At 41.7% G+C, this 22,321-nt stretch overlaps 1 pseudogene; it reads left to right on the top strand.

The window, feature by feature from the left end:
- LOC136386827 (histone-lysine N-methyltransferase PRDM7-like) overlaps window positions 1–21,185 on the top strand; it is a 94,929-nt pseudogene extending 73,744 nt beyond the window's left edge.
- Window positions 21,186–22,321: the final 1,136 nt, after the last annotated feature.

Here is a 22,321-nt window from a genome sequence, read left to right as displayed (position 1 = left end):
AAGGGTATATAACCAGCCCCTAAAATATTATAGACACACACGATTTGAGACTGCTGCCCCATATAAGCTATATGTGGCCAACATATTTAAGAAATTTCCTCCTTTAATAAAACTCTTCAAAATTTATCTGGACTTGGTGTCTCTACAAAAACACGTGGAATTGTGGAATTGGTACTTTACAACATTTGGTGCCTAACGTGGGGCCTATGGTATTTCGCATCACTGGCACTCCGAATTGGCTGGTCTCTCCACGAGGCTGCCCAGTCGTGCTTGAATCTCGAGGAGAGGCATGCCACCTGTTTTCAGAGCCCCTGGTCTTCCTGTGGGTCCAAACAGTCCTCTGGTAGACACCTCCTGGTTTCCAAATTCAACAATTTAGACAATTCAGCAGAGAAATAAAGGAGGTAGGTAAAGCAACTCTCTGACTTTACTAAATTTTCTGGCTTTCCTCTAAACTATTGCTTTCACTTTTCTGTCTGTGACTGGTACTGGTCAAATTTGTTTGGTACTAGAATGTAGGTACTTTGGCGGCTTCACTGAGGTGTGACTCTGGAGATGTGACTCTGGTGATGTAAGTAGGGCTTTCAAAGCTGCTTTGGTGAGCTGAAACTCTGAAAAATTGTAGGTGAAATAAATCTTTTGTTTTGCTGAGTTGAACCTCTGGAATTTTGTAGGTAAAACAAAACTGTTGCTTTTACTGTGTTGTAACCCCAGAGATGTGTAGGTAAAACAAATCGTCTGCATTGCTGAGTTGTAACTTCAGAAGTATGTAGGTAAAGCCACTTTCTTGGCATTACTGAGTTGAATCCAACCCTGTTGTGGACCTTCCAGAGACCGAGACGTCAGTAGGAGATCCATTGGTCTTAATTAGGATTCTCTAGATGTTCTACTATGAAAAAATAACTAAAAAGGACAGAGTAAAGACCCCAAACATCCAGAGGCAGCTAGTTATGGTATGCTCTCAAAAAAAAAACAAAAAACCTGAGTTAAGACACTTTTCTATTTTTCAAAATCTCATTCTTCTTTGTTCTCCTTAATTTTGTATAAAAATTTCCCAGGTTTAAGTTTAAAGTCTTTGCAGGGTCACGACCTGTGAACACCTAAGTGGCCACAATGGGAAGCCTATCTCTCATCTATGAAAATGTGCTTGTGCATGTGTGTATAAGTCCTTTGTTTATTGTCTAAATGTGTCTGTTTTAAAGCATAGATTAGGTCTTTTGTTTCAAAATTGGAAGCTTCTGACTAAAAAACAATCTTAAGTGGTGAACTATTATTCTTTTTGTTCTCAAATTAGCTTCAGGGTGCTCTGTTAGGTTTCCCCTCTGAAAGAAATTATTCTCTTCTGTTGACTTCTTCCCCTTGTCTTGTGTAATAATTAATACCTGTGTAGTCAAACACCTTTTATTCTGGGCACTAGTTATTTATCTGTCTTATCTTTTTGTTTTTATCGGTGCACTAATTGAAGTAGTTTTAATTTTGTAATCAGTAACCTTGGCTATTAAATATGGGAAGAGGGGCCAGTTCACAGAAGACCCCATTAGGTTGTATTTTAAAGCACTTTCAAGAAGTTTATGAAGACAACTGTGGGTATGGAATTAACTGGTCTAAGAGAAGGCTTTGCAATCTCAGTGAATGACAATGGCCAACTTTCAGGGTTAATTGACCAAAAGTTGGAATTTTTAATCCCCAAATAGTAAAAGTCTGCAATATAATAACTAGGAATCCAGGCTGTCCTGATCAATTTCCATACATTAATTAATGGCTAAATTTAACATTAGATCCACTACAATGGCTAAAACTTGTTCAATACAGAAAGGGTGATATATCTCCCTAGTCCGGCCAGACTTATACCTAAGACAGAAATAAAATTCAAGAAAAAAAATTAGAACTCATTTAAGAAGAAATCAATGTGTGTATTGCAATAAGGAATATGCCTGGGAAAGCATTTCTTTAGCCTCTAGGAGAAAGGGCTGGCAAGCAACCGATTTAGGTGAGAGAAGAGAGAAAAGCCGAGTGAGGATGTGCAGTGGGCGGAACGATGGAGTGGGGGTGCTGTGTGCAAAATAATGGAGTGGGGTTGCGATGGCAGAGAGGTAAACATAGACAAGACCCCTCCCCACTAGCCACACTTCTGCTCTTGCCACCACAGCACACCCAAGCAGAAGGCAAACAGCAGGCAGAAAGCTGAGCACCAAGAGGAGAGCCCCACCGCCACCTCCAGAGGCATAATTAGGCTGAGATTCAGCCAGCAGTGTGTGGAGCAAAAGGGAAAGGCACTAGAGAAAGGGTAAAGTAACTAAAAATATAGAATAAAAACTAGTTTCAAATGTCCACCTAATGTCCAAAAGAGGTTTTGCCCATTTGGAAAATATAAAGTAGGAACATTAAAAATTAAAACTTTGCTTTAGAAAAATCTTAAAACAAAAAGAATTTAGAAATTAACAAACCATGGTGTGGACCTTGCCAGTTAATTGGCAGTTTCTTAAATTAAATTGAAACTCCAGAAAAAATAATAAAAACATAAATAATAGAATTATAGGAAATAAAATTTAAAATAAGCCCTTCATGGGTTGGGGAATAATGGCTTGTTGACCTCTACTGGTGTAAAAAAAAAAATTCCAACACTCTCCCGCAGGCGAAAGGGATGTTGAATCCTCTATAATCCTCTCAATTACATAGAAGGCATGAAGTTTATAATGGAGACCACTGCATTAGAAAAATTGTAAAAAAATTTTCAAGGAATTGTGGGAAAATCTAGAAACCTCATATAGGCTAAAACAACTCACTATTGGAAAAATAATTTTGTAAAAATTATATTTAGCTGTTTAAAGCAAGACAGTTAGTTTACAGGTGGCAAATTGATTCAATTCCTGCTTGGGAGAAGCCCCATTATCTTGCTATGGGACTTGGCTATAAACTGGGAAAAAAAAAAAAGAATAAATAAATAAATAAAAGCAACAGACTCTGCTTCCAGTTCTTGGAGTCGGCTTCCCCCTCAGGCATCCATCCCACCCCTCATAATTGATTTAATAGTTTAAATTACTGTAAGTAAAAATAAAAGTTAATATCTCATTGTCAACTAGATAATTTGTACCAAAAATCACATGATATAAAAAATATTTTCTATGTTAAAATATATATATTATTTCAAAGGCCTTTTGTTAATTCTTTTATTTATTATTTTAAAGCCTTATAACCGTGATGGTGAACCTTTTTATAAAAACTGCCCACTTTTGCAGTGCTGATCAACCTGGTCCCTCCCGCCTACTAGTGGGCATTCCAGTTTTCATAGTGGAAAAATTGCAGTGCCATTTATTTGCTCCACTACCGCCTACCATAAAAGCTAAAATGTCCACTATTGGACAGGAGAAACCAGGTTGACCAGCACTGCAAAAGTGAGTGGTTTTTATAAAAAGGTTTGCCATTATGGCCTTATAATATTGAAATCTTAGTTTAAATATTAAAAATTATTAATGATGCCTTTTTATATGTTTATTTTATTATCATTTTAAAACAATACTGTTCAATGCTATGTAATATAAAAAAAGATATCATATCCTAAAACTTCTACAAATCTATTTGTAAGGCCAGGAGCCATGGCTGTCACTATCAAAGCAGCCACCTGGCCCAAGCAGGTTCACATTGGATTTGGGCAGATGGTAAAGAAATGGCGGAGTCAGAGGATGGTGGGCCATCCTATTTATTGGTGTCTCACCAAGACAGGGAAACCACAAAAGAATACAAAAGAAAAGCAGAAAACCAGCTTTTTCCATGAAGGGCAAGGGATCAGGGAAGCCCCTGCAATCTTGATAGCAGGAACTGAGTGAGCAAGCTCCTGGTCTGTCTCACTTTATAGTGTAGAAAACCAAAATCCCTTAATCCAATATACAAACAAGGAAGTCTCTGATACAAAGTCACTTATCCAAGGCATAATTGGATTTCTCATGAGAGTGCACCCCCCAGATCATACAATCAGTCAAGGGTGTGGGGAAAAGCTTAGTCCTAAAACCAAACCTTAGGCTACAATGACCTGGCCTGCCCACAGCCTGTCCCCCACACCCAATATAAGTCACAAGCGAGCAAACATATATATCATATTTACAAACTTATTTGACCAACATTCCACCCCTTTTGCTCGCTTTACAATCTAAACCACAGGCATCTTCCATGATGGTCACTGTGCAAGGAGTGGGATACATTGCATAAACAGAAATAGTACCAACTACAGCAGTAGGATTAACAGATCAAAAACTATGGGCGAAATGAGAGAGCTGTCAGTGGCAACAAGAGAGGCAAATCCTTTCCCTCTGGCAGAATACAGGCCAGAGTTTTGTCTGCAGACAGCACCGTAGCTGGCATCAGAGGCCACCCTGAGCGGGCATACCAAACCTTATTGGCCAATACACCAGCATCTGCTGGTTCTATGTGTACTAAAATAGGAGAACTCATTATTGGCCATGAAGAAATTACAAAGGTGCCCTTCAAAATGCTGTCCCCTTGAGCACTCAAGGGATAATACACTTCTACCTTAGGTGGCCAGGAGCTGGTTGCCCAAGGAGTTAACTGGAGGTCCACCTCTAGCCCCTTTCCCCATGGTGCCAACAAGGCCACCCATCTCAGATGGGGGGCCTGTACAGTCCAGGGCCAAGTCCATTGAAGCCGTTGTCCTTTAAGAAGGGCTGTTGGAGCAGGTAAGAGCACGTTGCCCTGCTGTCTGAAACCTGGCTTGAGTAAAATGTCCTAGGTGTGTATCTGCAACTGAATGGGAGCAGCTGTTTGATGCAGGAGGGCCTCTACTGGAGCTGGGCTCCCCCGTCGAGGTCGCTCATTCAAAATCCGGAGTACTGTCCATAAGCGGCGTGTCCATCCAGTAAGAGAGCCGGTGCCCCCCTCCTGTCACAGTCCCTGCTTTAAGAGTCCATTATACCGCTCAATGATACCAGCAGCCTGGGGGTGGTAGGGAACATGGTACTTCCAGTCCACCCCCAGCTTTTAAGCCCATTGCCTCACCGTTGAACCAGTGAAGTAGGTACCATTGTCACTTTCAAGGACCAGTGGTCGCCCGTATGCAGCACTCAGGTGGTCCAGAGCCTGTATGACTGCCCTCTGGTCAGGGTTACGAGCAGGGTTAGCAGCAAGCAGCCCAGTGGCAGCATCTACACAAGTAACTACATACTGGCACCCTTCTGACTTTGGTAAGGGTCCAATAATGTCTATCTGCCATTGTGTCAGTGGAACATTACCCCTCTGAATCTGTCCAGGCGACACCAGTGATCTCCGAGGGTGTTCCTTGGAACATACTGCACATTGCTCACAGGCTGCAAGTACCTCTGTTATCATACTTTTGTTAAAATTTCTTTAATTATTAATGTACTGAGTTATTCAGCAGTGAAGTGACTCTAAAATTCAATAAAAACCAAAATCCTGTTTTTAATGATTTAATCAGCCTAATAATGCTGCTTTTGTCTTTTCCAAGAATTTATATAAACAAAAAAAAAGGCTCTCAATCCCCTCAGCAAAATCTTCGAAGCATGGCTTTTAAGGTTTATAATGACCAAGATAGAAACAGAAAAGGTAAATAGAGCCCAAAAGAGATCAGAAAAATACTAGCTCTTGGCATATACCCTTAAAAGCTCCAGATCCCCTTGGGGGCTTCATAGAAGTCCCTCAGGGCCCTGCTTCAAGAGTGAAAAAAAGTCATTGTGCTGAGTTTTGCCAGGTTTCTCAACCCCACCGGGGACACGCCTTTTCTGTGAAAGAAAAAGGGACACAAAAAGGTAAGATACCCCCTTGCTCCACGGAGGGAGGGTTCAGTCTCTTCCAACCCTTTCCAGCTTCCTGTGACCTGACCTTACCCAGGTTGCTGGGACTTGCCACTGAAACTAAAATGTGCCTAAGGCTGTTGGCCTCATCTTACGACATCGTTTACAGGCCTAACATATTTCTTACAAGTAGCAGGTAAAACTAATCTCATTTCTTGTAAACACAAAGGCCATTTACTATGCCTTGCCTAAATATTTGAGTTTTATTTATCCCTTGAAGATCTTTACTGGGGGTAATGACAGTCTGATTTTTGTTGCTTTATTTAATGTATGATGTCTCCTTTATTTCTCTTGTCTCAATGCCCCATGCCTATTTTAGGCTGGGACCTGATTCTAATTCCAGCTAGAAATGTTGGTCATTAGGACTTAGACTCTAACTATAAAGTGTAGAATGTAACCACAACTCCAATGCCTCAATGTCTTGTGGACTTATTCTCAATGTGTGTAACTCCTGCTCTTTAGGACATTTCTCAGACTGAAATAGAAATTAGATTAGATTTGTAAATAATATAAAACAACAATAATGTCAACATAAACTTAGTAAAATTATATTAACATATTAAGAACATTTATGAATATAAAAATTTTATTTTAAATCCTATTATATTAACTAAAATTTTATTATTATTTTATAATCTAATAGACCTTAGTCACTTTGTTGTAATAAAACACTTGTTATAATATTTGTTAACATTAGCTATTTGAATTTTATTATTAATTGTATATTCTTCCAGTCTGCCTCAAAATCGGAACATAGTAATTCAAATGAATAGATGCCATCCAAAACCAGTGGAGTTTTAGGACTCCTATTGACAAAGGTTTATTCAAAACCAATTAGAAAAAATTTAAAAACAAAAAAGAAAGGAATCTTCTCAAGTACCCAAAAGTTTAGGGCAAATAAATTACATAAATCAAATAGTAAATAATAATAATAATAATAATAACCACCCCTTAAGAACTTGCAGGATTTACAGGTTACTAAGCAAACAGTTCAAAACACTGTACAAGAGATACTTCCAGCATTACCAGGAGATCAAGTGCATCACCCAAGGACTAACACCCATGTGGACAGGTCCACACACCTTGATCCTGACCAATACCACTGCTGCTAAGGTAGAAAAATGGCATGCCTTACTCCAACCACAAACCGGATGCTCGTTGGTCTAAGTACAACAAATGTATAAAAAAATTCACTAAGGACTCTTTTAATCAGACTTTAAAAAAAGGGAAACTAGGGTAAAAAAAGTCAACTCAATTGTCACTAAAGAAATTGAGTTGACATTGGTGGAACATAAAAACGAGACTAAGAGACATGGACAAGAGTGTGGTGGTTACCAGGGGTGGGGGGAGGGAGGACGCAGGAGGGAGGGAGGGAGAGAGTTAGGGGGAGGGGGAGGGGCACAGGGAAAACTAGATAGAGTGTGACGGAGGACAATCTGTCTCTGGGCGAGGGGTATGCAACATAATTTAATGACAAGATAACCTGGACATGTTTTCTTTGAATATATGTACCCTGATTTATTAATGTCATCCCATTAACATTAATAAAAATTTATTAAAAAAAAAGAAATTTAAAAAATTTAAAATAAAAGTTCTGACTAAAAATAAATTATTATAAAAACCAAGTTTTATATGTTACAAAAAAATTACACAATCTATAAAAATTAATATTTGTTTCCTTAATAAATTATCTTGTGGCCCTGGCTGGTTGGCTCAGTGGTAGAGCATCGGCCTGGCATGCAGAAGTCCCGGGTTCAATTCCCGGCAAGAACACACAGGAGAAGCACCATTGTTTCTCCACCCCTACCTCTCTCCTTTCTCTCTGTCTCTGTTTTCCCCTCCCATAGCTGAGGCTCCATTAGAGCAAAGTTGCCTGGGTGCTGAGGATGGTTCTATGGCCTCTACCTCAGGTGCTAGAATGGCTCTGATTGCAACAGAGCAATGGCCCAGATGGGTGAAGCATCACCCCCTTGTGGGCATGCTGGATGGATCCCGGTTGAATGCATGGGGGAGTCTGTCTGACTGCCTTTCAGTTTCCAACTTTAGAAAAATACAAAAATAAATAAATAATAATAATTAATTAATTAACCAAATGCTGGTTGGTCTAAGAACAATGAATGTATAAAAAACTCACTAAGGATTCCCTTTTTAATCAGACTTTGGGAAAAGGAAAACTAGGGTAAAAAAAAAGTCAACTCAATTGTCAATAAAGGTTAAAAAATTTAAAAGAAATAAATTCTGACTAAAGGTAAATTATTACAAAAACCAAAAGTTTTATATATGTTACAAAAAATTATACAATCTATAAAAATTAATCAATATTTGTTTCTTTAATAAATTATATTGCTATTAATGCTGTCTGCTAAATATCTGTTACATGTTATAAGATAATATTCCTAAACAACAGCCTTATGCTCTTCAACAAATTAAGTAAAAAATTTTACTTAGAAAATAAAACCAGTGGGGATTGTTGCAAGACACCAAAAACTACAAAATTAATGTTAATATCTTAGGAAGCTTAAAATCATTTCATTAATTTGGGCTAGGCATACAGAGACTTTGTAAATAATCTTTATACTTACATGATTAGCATAAAACCAATATGGCTGATGGCTTTATGTCATAACTGCAAAGAGGAGGAGACTTGGATTCTCTGACTTTCCCACATCCCTATGGGGAAATGAGTAAATACCTAGCCAGGTGCAGAATAAAAAAATAAAAATAAACCTTTTCTTATATTAACAGGCCATTTACAGGCATTTGTTTCCATGCATACTACCTCTCCCCTCCTGAAATCATGTAGTTAATATATATATATTTACAAAAAAATAACAAATGAACACCAAAAATTATATAAATGTTTTTTAGTATGTAAAATAACATTTTTACCATTGTGTTTCCTTGTAAATTTTAATATATGAAAATATCTTTTTATAAGCCCTATAGATGAATGTTATAAACTTACGAATGAATTGTGTCCCATTCCCACTTTATTCTTTTCTCAAACCTGTATAGGTGAAAACAAAGCTTATATCATAATATTAGGCTTTTTACTTGCCCATGTATACTTAAGGGTATATAACCAGCCCCTAAAATATTATACACACATACTATTTCGGACTGCTGCCCCATGTAAGCTATATGCGGCCAACATATTTAAGAAATTTCCTTCTTTAATAAAACTCTTCAAAATTTATCTGGACTTGGTGTCTCTACAAAAGCCCACAAAGTTGTGGATTAAGTACTTTATAACATACCCTCCCTAAAACCTATTTAACATACCACTTTACTTAGAACAATTCCTCTTGAAAGACAACTAAGAAAAAATTAAACAGCTTCTGCATAATAAGCAAGAGAGAGACAAAGAGAGAGAGAGAGAGACAGAGAGCATAGAGAAGGCTGAGGAACCATGAAAGCTCTGCAGGAGCTGAAGGAATAGCTCAGAACCTAAGAGACCAGTGAGCACCACTGTTTACACCTTCAGAGCATGTGGGTAGAAGATGGGAGCTCCATCCAGGGTCTATGGCCACCCGCAAGGCACTGCAGTACATCCCCAGCCACCCCTCCTGGAGCTAAACACAACGGAATCATGAGGGCAGAATAGCTTGTATAAAGAGAGGTCCTCTTCCCAGATACAGACCCAGCAGGTAGTTATGGCAGGGCAAATCTTCACCCACTGACCTGCATGTGCATGCAGGTCTCCTCCATCTAGAGAGAGTGCAGTGCTAGCAAAACACTCCTGTACCAGCTGCAGAAATATTCAACCCAGAGAAAGTGCTGAGATAGTGGGTCAGTACTGGCATTACCCCTCCTGAAAAATGAGGTGTCAGCAAATGGGCTATGGTCTGCACACAGGACTGCCTGATGAGAGGAAATGCAGAGATTGGGGGGCGCTGCTGCTTGCACTGGTTGGGCTATTCTACCCAAGAAAGCACAAAGCTAGCAAAACCTTGTGACCCAGTACAGAGTGAAAGGGGCAATGCTGTGCATGTGCACAGGGCTGCCAAGCCCTGAGAAGGTGAAGAATGAACAAATTAAGGCTGTGTGTGCACCAAGGCTACCCCACCAAGACAAAGGGTGGATCTGTTGTAAAATGCCAAAAACTAAAGAATTAATATTAACATTTTAGAAAATTTAAAGAACATTTTGTTAATTTGGGCTAGGCATGCATAAAGATTTTGTAAGTGTGATTTCTATGCTTGTGTGATTAGCATAAGACCAAGATAGCATTGTGTTGTAAATGCAGAAAGAGGAAGGAGACTTGGATTCCCTGACCTTCCCCCATACCTATGGGGGGAAATTCAATGGCTAGCCAGGTGTAGGGAGAAAAGCAATAAATCTTTTCTTGAATTGATGGATAATTTGTAGGCATTTCTTCCCATGGAAACCACACCTCCCCTCCTGAAAGCATGCAATTAATGTATGTATATCTAAATAAAAGTATAAACTTATTCCATGATGTCAGGTTTTTTTCCCTCCCATGTATAATTAGGAGTATATAAACAGCCCCTGAACTGCTTTTGGGTCTGCAAAATTTGGGTCTGTTGCCCTGTGTCAGCCATATGTGGCTGGCATATTTAATAAATTTTCTCCTTTACTAAAACTTTTCAAAACCTTATTTAAATTACATACCTCTATGAACACCCAGGGATTTGTAGATTTAGTTACTTTACAACAGATCTAATGGGGGGTGAGATGCAAGAAAGTAATCAGATACCCAGCGCAGACCATGCTCTGACAACAGATAATTAAAACAGGACACAAAAAGCACACAACACAGCCCCTTCTACACCAGGCAGCCCTGCCCAGATTAAAAGGGCAAGGAGGCTCACACACCCCAGGCAGCCCATTCAGAACCCACTCAGGCCAGGTGAAAGGACAGGCACTCTATGTACATCCCCCCAACTACAATTGACAGGCTGAAATTATTCAACACACAATGTAACAAAGACAACTTTTTTAAGAATGCGTAAGATGATTACTTCATTCTACTCAAAGAACAAAAACAGAAAGTCAAACATGGGAAGACAGAAGAATATATACCCCCAATGAAGAAATAGGAAAAAAACTCAGAAGAAATATCCTAATTAAATGGAGATAGGTAATTGGGAAGATAAAGAATTCAAAGCAAACAGTCATAACGATGTTCGATAAACTTGAGAGTAGAATAGAGGAACTCAAGAGAGCGCTTGAACAACAAGAAAATGTAGTAAGTTCATCTGGCTTGAGTGCAAACTCACCAGCTTGAGTGCGGGGATCATAAACATGGCCCCATGGTCGCTGGTTGAGCCCAAAGGTTGCTGGCTTAAAAGCCCAGTGGCTAGCTTGAGCAAGGGGGGTCACTGCCTTGGCTGGAGTCCCTGCCCTGGCCCGTCCTTGCATCCCTAGGACTAGCCCCACAGGTTCCCTCTTGGGACACCCCACCATGAGCGCACACGCACACGTGAGAATGTGCAGCCATGGGCCAAGCAGTCAGCCTCAGTGCCGTCTCCTTCTCAGGCACATCGGGGCTGGGAGTGAGGGATGGCCGGAGAATGAACGCAAAGGAGGGCCTGTGGGGGCGGGGTGGCGAGGATGGAGCCACGTAGAATTCAGCGAGGTGGTTTGGGGGCAGCCCAGACCCAGCGGGTTGGGGCGGTACCGCCAGCCTCTGCGCATGGTCACGTGGCCGCATCTACCCCAGACCCCCCACATCTTCAGGGACATCCGTGCCTACTTCTCCCAGTATGGGTGGCTGCCATAAGCGACTGGGGGAAGGCACGCTGCCCTAAGGAGGAGGGGAACAAGGATGTGCTGCTGTGCACAGGAGACAGCGCGCAGAAACCGGGAGGGAACCCAGAAACCGGGAGGGAACCGTGGGTGGCATGTGGGCCAGTCTCTGTCAGGCTGCTCTTTCAAGTGCTTCATTTTTGGGACCACGATTTTATTTCTCCCCAGGCCTCACAGCCCTTTCTCCCTCTTTCATGATTCACCGCCAGCAGGCACCAGATTCCTGGTGGAGGACACTGAGAACTCACATGAAGAATGGACTCAGAGCCTGACCAGGCAGTGGCGCAGTGGATAGTGTTGGACTGGGATGCGGAAGGACCCAGGTTCGAGACCCCAGGATAACCAGCTTGAGCATGGGGCTCATCTGGCTTGAGCAAAAAAGCTCACCAGCTTGGACCCAAGGTCACGGGCTCGAGCGGGGGGTTACTCAGTCTGCTGAAGGCCCGCGGTCGAGGCACATATGAGAAAGCAATCAATGAACAACTAAGGAGCCGCAACAAAAAGATAATGATTGATGCTTCTCATCTCTCTCTGTTCCTGTCTGTCTGTCCCTCTCTATCCCTCTATCTGACTCTCTCTCTGTCCCTCTAAAATAAATAAATGAATAAAAAATAATTTAAAAATTTTTTTAAAAAGAATGGACTCAGAGGCAGCAAGGTGAGGGGCCACAGGCACAGCGTTTCCCTTTTGAAAACAATCTGGGGTCAGGTCCCTGGCGTCTCAACAGCTAAGGAGGAACAGAGCTTGCATTTAGCAAATGAGTGAGATGCAAACAGTGCATCCTGCAGTAAGGGGCAATTTGCTACACTGCTTTCATGTGTAAATAATTACATATATTTATAGATGCATTAATGAGCAGGAACAGTATAAAAGTATAAATGCATGTAAGAAATAACTCATTCAAAAAAAAAGAGAAATAACTCATTCAGAACACTTGTCATCACAAGAGGAGGAGGCAGGTCTGGCCAGTGAGCAGTGGTCCAGGACAGGGTTGCCTGGGCAGCAGCCGCCACATCGCAGATGGAAAAATATTAATCATGGTAATTAAGGCAACTGGGGTTGTAGGCCAGGGTAGGAAACATTGTATCAGGCCCTGTGTCAGCAATCTTTTCACTGTGTCTGATTTCATGAGGGTGTGGTAAGTAAGGTTCTTCTGCTTCCATGGGTCTAGCATTGAAACACAGCTGAAGTCCAGATGTGATCTCTAACTTGACCCAATTGGTTTCTGTGGTCCACAGACCTGAAGATCTGTTCCCAAGACTGTTTGGTGCTGACCAGGGCAAGGATGGCCAAATGTGTAAAGGTGAAAGGATAAGAAGGAAAGGAGGCAAGGTGGTCATTGTACCATTAGACTGGACAAGAAGACAGAAAGGAGCCTTGGCCAAGCTGCTTAATTTGATAGAGAGTCATCCCCATACACCAAAGTTGTGGGTTTAATGTCCAGTCAGGGCCCATATAAGAATCAACCATTGAAGCCTGACCAGGTGGTAGCACAGAGATAGAGCATCAACCTGGGAGGATAAGGACCCAGGTTCCAAACCCCAAGGTGGCAGGCTTGAGGATGTGTTCACCAGCTTTAGTGCAGGGTTGCTGTTTTGAGTGTGCGATTGTAGACATAACCCCATGGTCACTGGCTTGAAGCCAAAGGGTGCTGGCTTGAGCCCAAGGATGCCGGTTTGAGCAAGAGGTCACTCACTTAGCTAGAGTCCCCTAGTCAAGGCACATAGGAGAAAGCAATCAATGAACAACTAAGATGCTACAGCTATAACTTGATGCTTCTCATCCCTCTCCCTTCCTGTCTGTCACTCTACTTAAAAAAAAGAAAGGATAATTAAGCATTAAATGCATAAATAAGTGGGACAACAAATCAATATTACTCTTTCACTCTCTTCCCTCTTCTCTCTCTGTGTCGAGGCTGCTCCATCAAGTGCTTTGCTTGAGAGAGAAATGAGAGAGGATGAGAGAAGGGGGAGGCAGACAGAACAGAAAGCGGCAACTTGTAGTAGTTGCTTCTTGTATGTACCTTGACCAGCAAAGAATGAGGTTACTAATTGTTGACCTTAGTGTACAGGTCACTGCTTTACTCTTTGTGTCACCACAGGTCAGGCAAATTTAAAAAAAAATTTACAAAAAGAAAATAGAAAGGAGAAAGTGTTATGTTAAAAAATGGACTTTCTGTACAGTGAAGTGACTTTATTATATTTTTACATGAACGGCCAATTTTCTTCCTTTTTCTTTCTTATTTTAGTGAGAGACAGAGAGAGAGGAAAGGACAGACAGGGACAGAATGCCTAAAAGGAAGAGACATGAGAAGCATCAATTCTTCATTGCAGCTCCTTAGTTGTTCATTGATTGCTTTCTCATATGTGCCTTGAATGGGGGGCTACAGCACAGTGAGTGACCAATTGTTCAAGCCAGCTACCTTGGACTTGAGCCAGCGACCATTGGGTCATGCCTATGATCCCACACACAAGTCAGCAACCCTGTGCTCAAGCTAGTGAGCCTGCATAAAACAGGATTAGCCCACACTGAAGCCAGCAGCTTTGGAGATTCAAACCTGGGTTTTAAGCATCATAGTTCATCCTGGAGAAGCAAGACCCTCTGAACAACACTCTAGATGAAAATTGGGTAAGAGAAAATCATTTGTAGATTTCAGTTCCTCTGAGTCCTTTAGAAAGGCTAATAAGTATGGCCTAGGTATGTGGGGTGGACTTTGGATAGGCCTGAATTTAAGCTCTACTAAACTGAGAGTGAATTTAGCACTGGAGCTTTGGGCAAATCCTCTTGAATGCTAATTTGTAAGGTGAAGATATGTGCATATATTCTTTGACAATATTCAATTTATTTCTTGTGTATGTATTTATTTTTTAGGTAAGACGAGGAGAGATAGTGAGGCTGACTCCCATATGCACTCTTACCAGGATCTACCCAGCAATCCCAATTCTCGAGTACTGAGCTGTTTTATAGCACCTCAGGATGATGTACTCCAGCAAACCAAGCCATCCTCAGTGCCCAGGGATAATGCTTAAACCAATTGAGCCACTGGCTGCAGGAAAGAAAGAGGGAGCAAAGGGGGAGAGGGAGGAGTGGAGAAGGAGATGGTTGCTTCTCGTATGTACCCTGACTGGAATCAGACCTGGGACATACACTAGGCCAATGCTCTATCCACTGAGTCACTGGCTAGGGCTTAAATTCAGTGTAAAAGTACTGACACATACACGTCCAATAAATACATCTCTGATACCAGCAACAATGCACTGTTGGTGTTGTATACCAGGCCTTTCCTCAATACCTTACATATACTGTGCCCTTAATAAATATTTTATAAGTACCTAAAATTTGAGAATTAAACCTCATAATGGGAAGATATAGAAACAAAAATTGAATTGACCATCAGTGTTAAGGCTTACTATTACAGAGTCTCTCTGAGCCAATAGTTGACAAAGGAAAATACTAGAGTATATAGAAGGACAGGTGATAATTTGATGGAAAGAGATTGTGTGTTTTCTGACAAAATAGGGACTAACACTCCAGAATCCACAAAACTCACTCTTCTCCAACTTAGAACTCAGGAGAAAGGAGACTGAAGTAAAAATGTATAGTGTACGAGTGTCGGAAGCCGATCCACAACTGCTGGCTAACAAGGTCACAGCAGAAGAAGAACCAAAACTGCTGATTGACAAAGTCACAGCAGAGAAGATCAAAAACTGCTGATTGACAAAGTCACTGCAGAGAAGACCAATGGCTGCTGGTTAACAAAGTCACCGCAGTGAAGACCAATGGTTGTTGGTTGACAAAGTCACCGCAGAGAAAAGGCACAATGATACTTCCCCCTTTGACCTTTTGAATTAATCTGGCCTTATATCCCCCTTTTCTGGGTGTGTGCTATTATTTATGGCACAGGGATAATAGTACTGTGCTTTCCCTGTAGATGCATAGTAATTTCTTTGGAAATGAGACAGAGGGTATGAGTTCCACAGAAAAGTCTGTAAGCCCCTTGGACTGGGCTGATAGACATAAGAGGCTGGCTATGATATCCCTCATAAAGGGTAAAGAAAATTTTCTTTCTTCTTGCATACCTGACCTGCAGAAGAACACTCTGAGGAAAATAAAGTTAGAACTTAAGTAGTGTATAATTAGTAGATAAATAAAATTTGACTAGACAATAGGATATTAGGTAAGGTAGAGTTATTAGTCAGTACTGACCTTTTAGAAGTTTGTACCAATATTGATATTGCTGTTCAAGTTATTGGAAAACTGTAATTTGAATGACTTACCACTTAATTTATAGCTTAAATGAATTAACTGTTACCTAGAAATATGTAACCATAGTGAAACAAAAACAATGATTAATCAATGTATTCTGAATACCATGTGATTGTAACTTAGTGTGTGTGTATAAAAATAAAGCTAGACCAGCCATTGGGAAAGATGCTTGGCAGTAAATGCTAAAGAGAGAATAAAGAATTCGGTTCTCTCACTCAATTCACGCCGACGCCATCTCTTCCTGTGGGACCCCTGGATTTCCACTGGGGCTGGACCCCAGCATACAAGAAAGAAAAGGCCATGTGTACCAAGAGGTCAGCAAGCCCCAGGATGATGACTACCTCTGTAGGTGACTCTCACAAAGAAGCATGTTATGTCTTTATATAATAATTTCATCTGGTCATTTGGCCATTAGAGCATTCCATTTTCTTATGGACCTGCACTGCAGAATTGAGGTTCAATGATGTGAGTTCCTGGATTCTCTCTGAAGCTCTATATGTCCAGAAACATGCACTACACCTTCCCTAATTCCTTTTGCTCTCACCCCCAGATTGTGAGAACTGTCAGAACTTCTTCATTGACAGTTGTGACGTGCATGGGCCCCCTACATTTGTAAAAGACAGTGCAGTAGATAAGGGGCATCCAAGCAACACAGCCCTCAATCTGCCTCCTGGGTTGAGAATCAGACCATCAGGCATACCTGAGGCTGGGCTTGGCATGTGGAATGAGGTATCTGCTCTGCCAGTGGGTCTGCAATTTGGCCCATATAAGGGCCAGATCACAGAAGATGAAGAGGCAGGCAACAACGAATACTCCTGGCAGGTGAAAAGTATTTACCTCTTCCTGTCTTGTGACATCCCACATACCTCCCATGGCTTGGTGGGACCTGCCTTTCTACATATTAGGACATGGATGGAGACAATATGATTAGCTCTGGGTTCTGAGTGGACTTGGCATAGTACTGAACTCTTGTTGAGGATCACAGGTTAAGTGGGAGCACAGTGGTACAGACACAAAGAAATGCCTCCTCCCATCTCTGAGTGAACAGGTCAACTCAGATGTGATGAGTAAGAAAAATATCATGTGGTCCAGAGTAGCAATGCATGCAAGCTGAAAGAGCTTTCTTGACAGTAGGGTAAAAAATTCTTCTATTACTTCCACATCCAAAAAAAGATTTTATATATTTTTTCTGAAACACAGATCACCAAAGGTGGAAACTGCCATGAGTATGTGGATGGAAAGGATGAATCCTGGGCCAACCAGATGAGGTAAGAACAAGAAGTTTTGGGGAGTCACGGAGAACACTCATCTCTCTCAGGCCCATATATCTTTCCTTCTCATCATGCCTCCCTCAGAGGTCTCCCTCAATTCTCTGTTCCTCTTTTATCTCCATTCAGTGCTCTTTCAAGGAAAGAAGTATTTAGAGGAAAAAAAGGCAACAAAAATAAAGCATATTTCATTAAAATATAAATCTCTATCCTAGAAAAAATTTAGTCACTGGAAAAAAACTTTGAGGGGCTAGATTACACTTTAATTGATCTAATGAACATAATTTAAGCCCTTTCTAAAATTTTAAGTTTAGATAAAAGTATTCAATACTTATACAGATCATATAACCCATCTTTTTATGGAGGAGTAATTGCAGACAGAGTAAAACAATTTATTTTAGAAATATTTAACTATATATTTTTTTATTTTTTGAGAAGTGCACAGTGCCAGGATACCTAAACCAAGGATAGCCTAAACCAGTGCTTACCAAACTGCGGCAAAAGACCTGCATGCAAAACTTCAGCCCCTTGAGTGTGGCTCTTTCACAAAATACCATGTGTGGGTGCTACCTCAGTAAGGAATGTACCTACTTATATAGTTTAAGTTTAAAAAATTTGGCTCTCAAAAGAAATTTCAATCATTCTACTGTTGATATTTGGCTTTGTTGACTAATTAGTTTGCCGACCAATGGCCTAAACCTATGAGGGCAGCAAATTGTCTCAGCCTCCATTCTAACTAGAAAAGAGTTCTGAAGCCTGCAGAGCAATGATCATGGTCCACTTCCCTGAGGGGCTCTTTTATCAGGGGCTACAGAATGTGAATAAGCTATTATTGTTTTTTATGATTTTGCTAAGACAAAAGACCTCCAAGTCCTGGCCAGTTGGCTCAGCAGTAAAGCATCAGCCTGGCCTGTGGAAGTCCAGGGTTTAATTCTCACCAGGGCACAGAGAAGCACTCATCTGCTTCTCTACCTTTCCCCCTCTCCTTTTTCTTTATGTCTCACTTCCCCTCTCACAGTCAAGGCTCTATTTTAGCAAAGTTGGCCCCAGCACTGAGGATGGCTCCATGGCCTCCACCTCTGGCACTAGAATGGCTTCGGTTGCAATGGAGCAACATCCCAGATGGGCAGAGCATTGCTCACAGGTGGGCATGCCAGGTGTATCCTGGTCAGGCACATGCAGAAGATTGTCTCTCGGCCTTCCCGCTTCTCACTTTGGTGGGCGAGGGGAGACCTCCAGTTTTTATGAAAACCTGAATGAGGCATCAAATGCTACCTAAATAAAATTAGAGGAGAATGGAGAAAGTCCTCTCAAAAACAGATGAACTTGGGCTGAGTGTTCAATGATGTGAACTAATATAGACACAGATTCAAACATCAAGAAACCAATTCTGTGATATAAAGCAGGACCTGAGTTAGTTTGGAAAGGGTAGAGGTCACTGGGTTTTATGGCCAATCAGGGTGAACATTATGTGTGGAATTGGCTTTGGAAAATGGTATTAGACAGGATGAGCACTGTAAGCAGGACCTGGAGATAGGAAGTCATGGCATTGTGAGAGCCTCAGACATTAAACAAGGTTCTCTGGGAGCACTGTGGGAGTGTGTGATATCAGAGCCTGAGTGTCAAGTGCAGAGCTGGACATGGATCTGAGAGATCATAGAAACTCATCACATGTGGGTTTCTTTTCTTTCACCTGCCTCAATCCCAGGTATGTGAACTGTGCCCAGGATGATGAAGAGCAGAACCTGATGGCCTTTCAGTATCGCAGGCAGATTTTCTACTGAACATGCTGGGTCATCAGGCCAAACTGTGAGCTGCTGGTCTTGTATGGTGACGAGTATGGCCAGAATGTGGGAATCAAGTGGGGCAGCAAGTGGAAGAATGAGCTCGCAGCCGCTAGAGGTGGGCAAAACTGTTCTTCAAAATGAAAAGAAAAGAGAGAACTCACCTTAGAAATGTTCATGGTACGCTGTAAAGTCAGTAAGATTTTGAATCAGATGCTTCAGAATTAAATATTCATTTCATATGCCTTTGGTTTTTAAAAAAATCTTTATATTTTTTACTTTTGATTTAATTTTTTTAAGTGAGAGAAGGGGAGATAGACAGATTCCTTCATGTGCCCTGACAAGGATCAACCCAGCAACTCTAGTCTGAGGTTCACGCTCAGAGTATCCTAGCTCTCCTCAGACCCTGAGGTCAACACTTGAACCAACTGAGCTATCGGGCTGAATGCTCAAACCAATGGAGCCACTGGCTGTGGAAGGGAATCAGAGAGAGAAGGGGGAGGTGGAGGAAAAAAGTAGCAGACAGTTGTTTTTCATGTGTGCCCTGACCGGGGATTGAACCTGGGACATTCAAATGCCAGAAGAACACTCTGTTCACTAAGCAAACCAGCCAGTGCCTGTTTTCTGAGGGACTCTCCTGTCTAGCATACAGGGTAAGAGCAGAGTTTGGATAGATGCCCAGCAACCTGGAAATGCAGTGCTGTGATCAAACATGAGATGCTGGAGACCTTCCTGAGTGAGGTGGGACAATGGTGCTGTTCTCAGTCACAGGGTGGAATAATCTCTAAGATTTGCTTTGTTCATTTTTGAAAAATACACTTTAGTGTGAAATCCTCTTAGAGATTACTTCATCTCCAAATGAGAGAGGATGGTGGATTAGCTGGGAGAGATAGAAATCCGGCATGTAAGAAGTATGGTTGGGGGCCCTAGCTGGTTAACTCAGTCGGTTAGAGCACCATCCTGTAATATCAAGGTTGAGCCCAAGTCAGGGCACATATGAGAAATTACCAATGCCTGCATGTCTAGGTAGAACAATGAATAAATGCTTCTCTCTATATATTTCTCTATTTCTTCTTTTTCTTTCTCCTCTTCCTCCTCCTCATCCATTTTCTTCTCCTCTCTTTCTCTTTCTAAAATCAATCAATTTCTAAAAAGTATGGTGGGGGAAATATTTTGAAAAGGACTTCCCATTGTATATGAAATGGGGTGAAACTGAATAAAATCAAGCATGAATATTTGATTTGAAGTTTGAGAAAGGACATATTTTTCAGTTTATCATCTGTGGGAAACTATGAGGGAAACAATTCATAGTTGGGGCAGTGGTCTTTCTAAACAACTGTGTTAAAAGCTACATGTATATAGAAAAGGTCAGCATTGTTCCATCTATACAAAAGGTGAAACAGCCCCTGCTGCTACTCACAGTCCCTTATCTGGCAATGAGTAGACAGGACCCTTGATATGGGCTTTCTGGATTTCTAAAGAAGATATAGTACATAAAACTGAAAAGAGCCTGATCAGGCAGTGGAGCAGTGGATAGAGCGATGGACTGGGATGCAGAGGACCCAGGTTCGAGACCCTGAGGTCCCTAGCTTGAGCGCTTCAGCAAGGGTTTACTCAGTCTGCTGAAGGCCCGCGGTCAATGCACATATGAGAAAGCAACCAATGAACAACTAAGGTGTTGCAATGCGCAATGAAAAACTAATGATTGATGCTTCTCATCTCCCTCTGTTCCTGTCTGTCCCTGTCTATCCCTCTCTCTGACTCACTCTCTGTCTCTGTAAAAAATAAATAAATAAAAATTAAAAAAAAAACTGAAAAGATAAAACAGACTGTAAAAAAAAACACTTTGTGTGAGACAAAAACTACAATGTGAATCCCATAAGAGTGACAAGGTGGGAAAGGTCTTAACCGTAGACAAAACATATGACCAAGGCAGCCTTGTCAACATCTATACTGACCAAAATTTTCTCTTTCAGCAGAACCACAGCCAGAGCTACACCCATGTTCCTCCTTCTCTCTGGCCTTCTCCAGTCAGAAATTCCTCAGCCAACATGTAGGATGTAATCATGCCTCTTATATTCTCCCAGAAACTTTTACAAGAAAACACCACAAATCAGAGGATAGCTACCCAGAGGATACAAATCAGCAGCAGCAACATACTGATACACACAGCAGGGATGACAAAGCTGAAGGTCAAAAGATCAAAGAACAGTTCAAACACTTGCTTAAAAGGACCAGGAAGAAGAAGATTTCAAGGGCCATTTTCATATTATTAATTATTTTTGTTTTGTTTTTTTTCATTTTTCCAAAGCTGGAAACGGGGAGGCAGTCAGACAGACTCCTGCATGTGCCTGAATGGGATCCACCCGGCATGCCCACCAGGGGGTGATGTTCTGCCCCTCTGGGGCATCGCTCTGTTGCATCCAGAGCCATTCTAGCACCTGAGGCAGAGGCCACAGAGCCATCCCCAGCTCCCGAGCCATCTTTGTTCCAGTGGAGCCTCGGCTGCGGGAGGGGAAGAGAGAGACAGAGAGGAAGGAGAGGGGGAGGGGTGGAGAAGCAGATGGGCGCCCTGTGTGCACTGGCCGGGAATCGAACCCAGGACTCCTGCATGCCAGGCCGACGCTCTACTGCTGAGCCAACCGGCCAGGGCCAGGGCCAAAGGACACATGGGGAGCTTTAGTGAGCAAGAGAGAATGATGCAGGAAGTGCCCAGCAGAAGCCAGAAAGTAAATTTCGTGGACACAGAAAAACTGTCTATGAAAGTAGTAATGTCCAGCATTGTAGCTGTCAAGTATAGAGAGTGTGTGCAAGTCTTTGATGATTGGTCACATCTCCTCAAACATGAGAGGACACACTCACCAGAGAAGCCCTATGTTTGCAGGGAGTTTAAGAGAGGCTTTACAAAAAAGTCACATCTCCTCAGATACCAGAGGACACACTCCTGGGAAAAGCCCTCTGTTTGCAATAAGGGTGACTGTGTCATTAGCATTAATTTGCATCTTCACAGCCATAGCTGTTACACAGGTCATTTCCCAACTCTGAGGGGACTTTAGAAAAAGTCTGCTGACCACTTAACCTCCTAAGACTGTAATTAGTACAAAAGTAACTTGTTAAACAAGTTCTCCACTTGGATGACAAGAGATGAGCTATCCAAACAGTTCCTTAAGTGGTATGGGAATGTCAACACCAATCTCCTCCATGGTCTCTTGGCCTCCTGTTCTAATAAGTCTTATCTCCATAAAACTATGAAGGCCACATACTTCATCCCCCCCCCCAATCACTGAAAGCAGAGAGTTCCCAGAGGGCCACCGAGAACTCACACTGTTAGGCACAGAAACTCAACCCCTGGAAAAATGGAAGTCTGGAGTCAATTTACTTAGGTTACTGCCCAGGGAGAGGGATTTGAGAC

This window comes from Saccopteryx leptura, unplaced genomic scaffold, assembly GCF_036850995.1.
Source record: "Saccopteryx leptura isolate mSacLep1 unplaced genomic scaffold, mSacLep1_pri_phased_curated manual_scaffold_15, whole genome shotgun sequence".
NCBI lineage: Eukaryota > Metazoa > Chordata > Mammalia > Chiroptera > Emballonuridae > Saccopteryx > Saccopteryx leptura.
The sequence above is the reverse complement of the archived record's forward strand: the minus strand, read 5'-3'. Positions and strand labels throughout refer to the sequence as shown.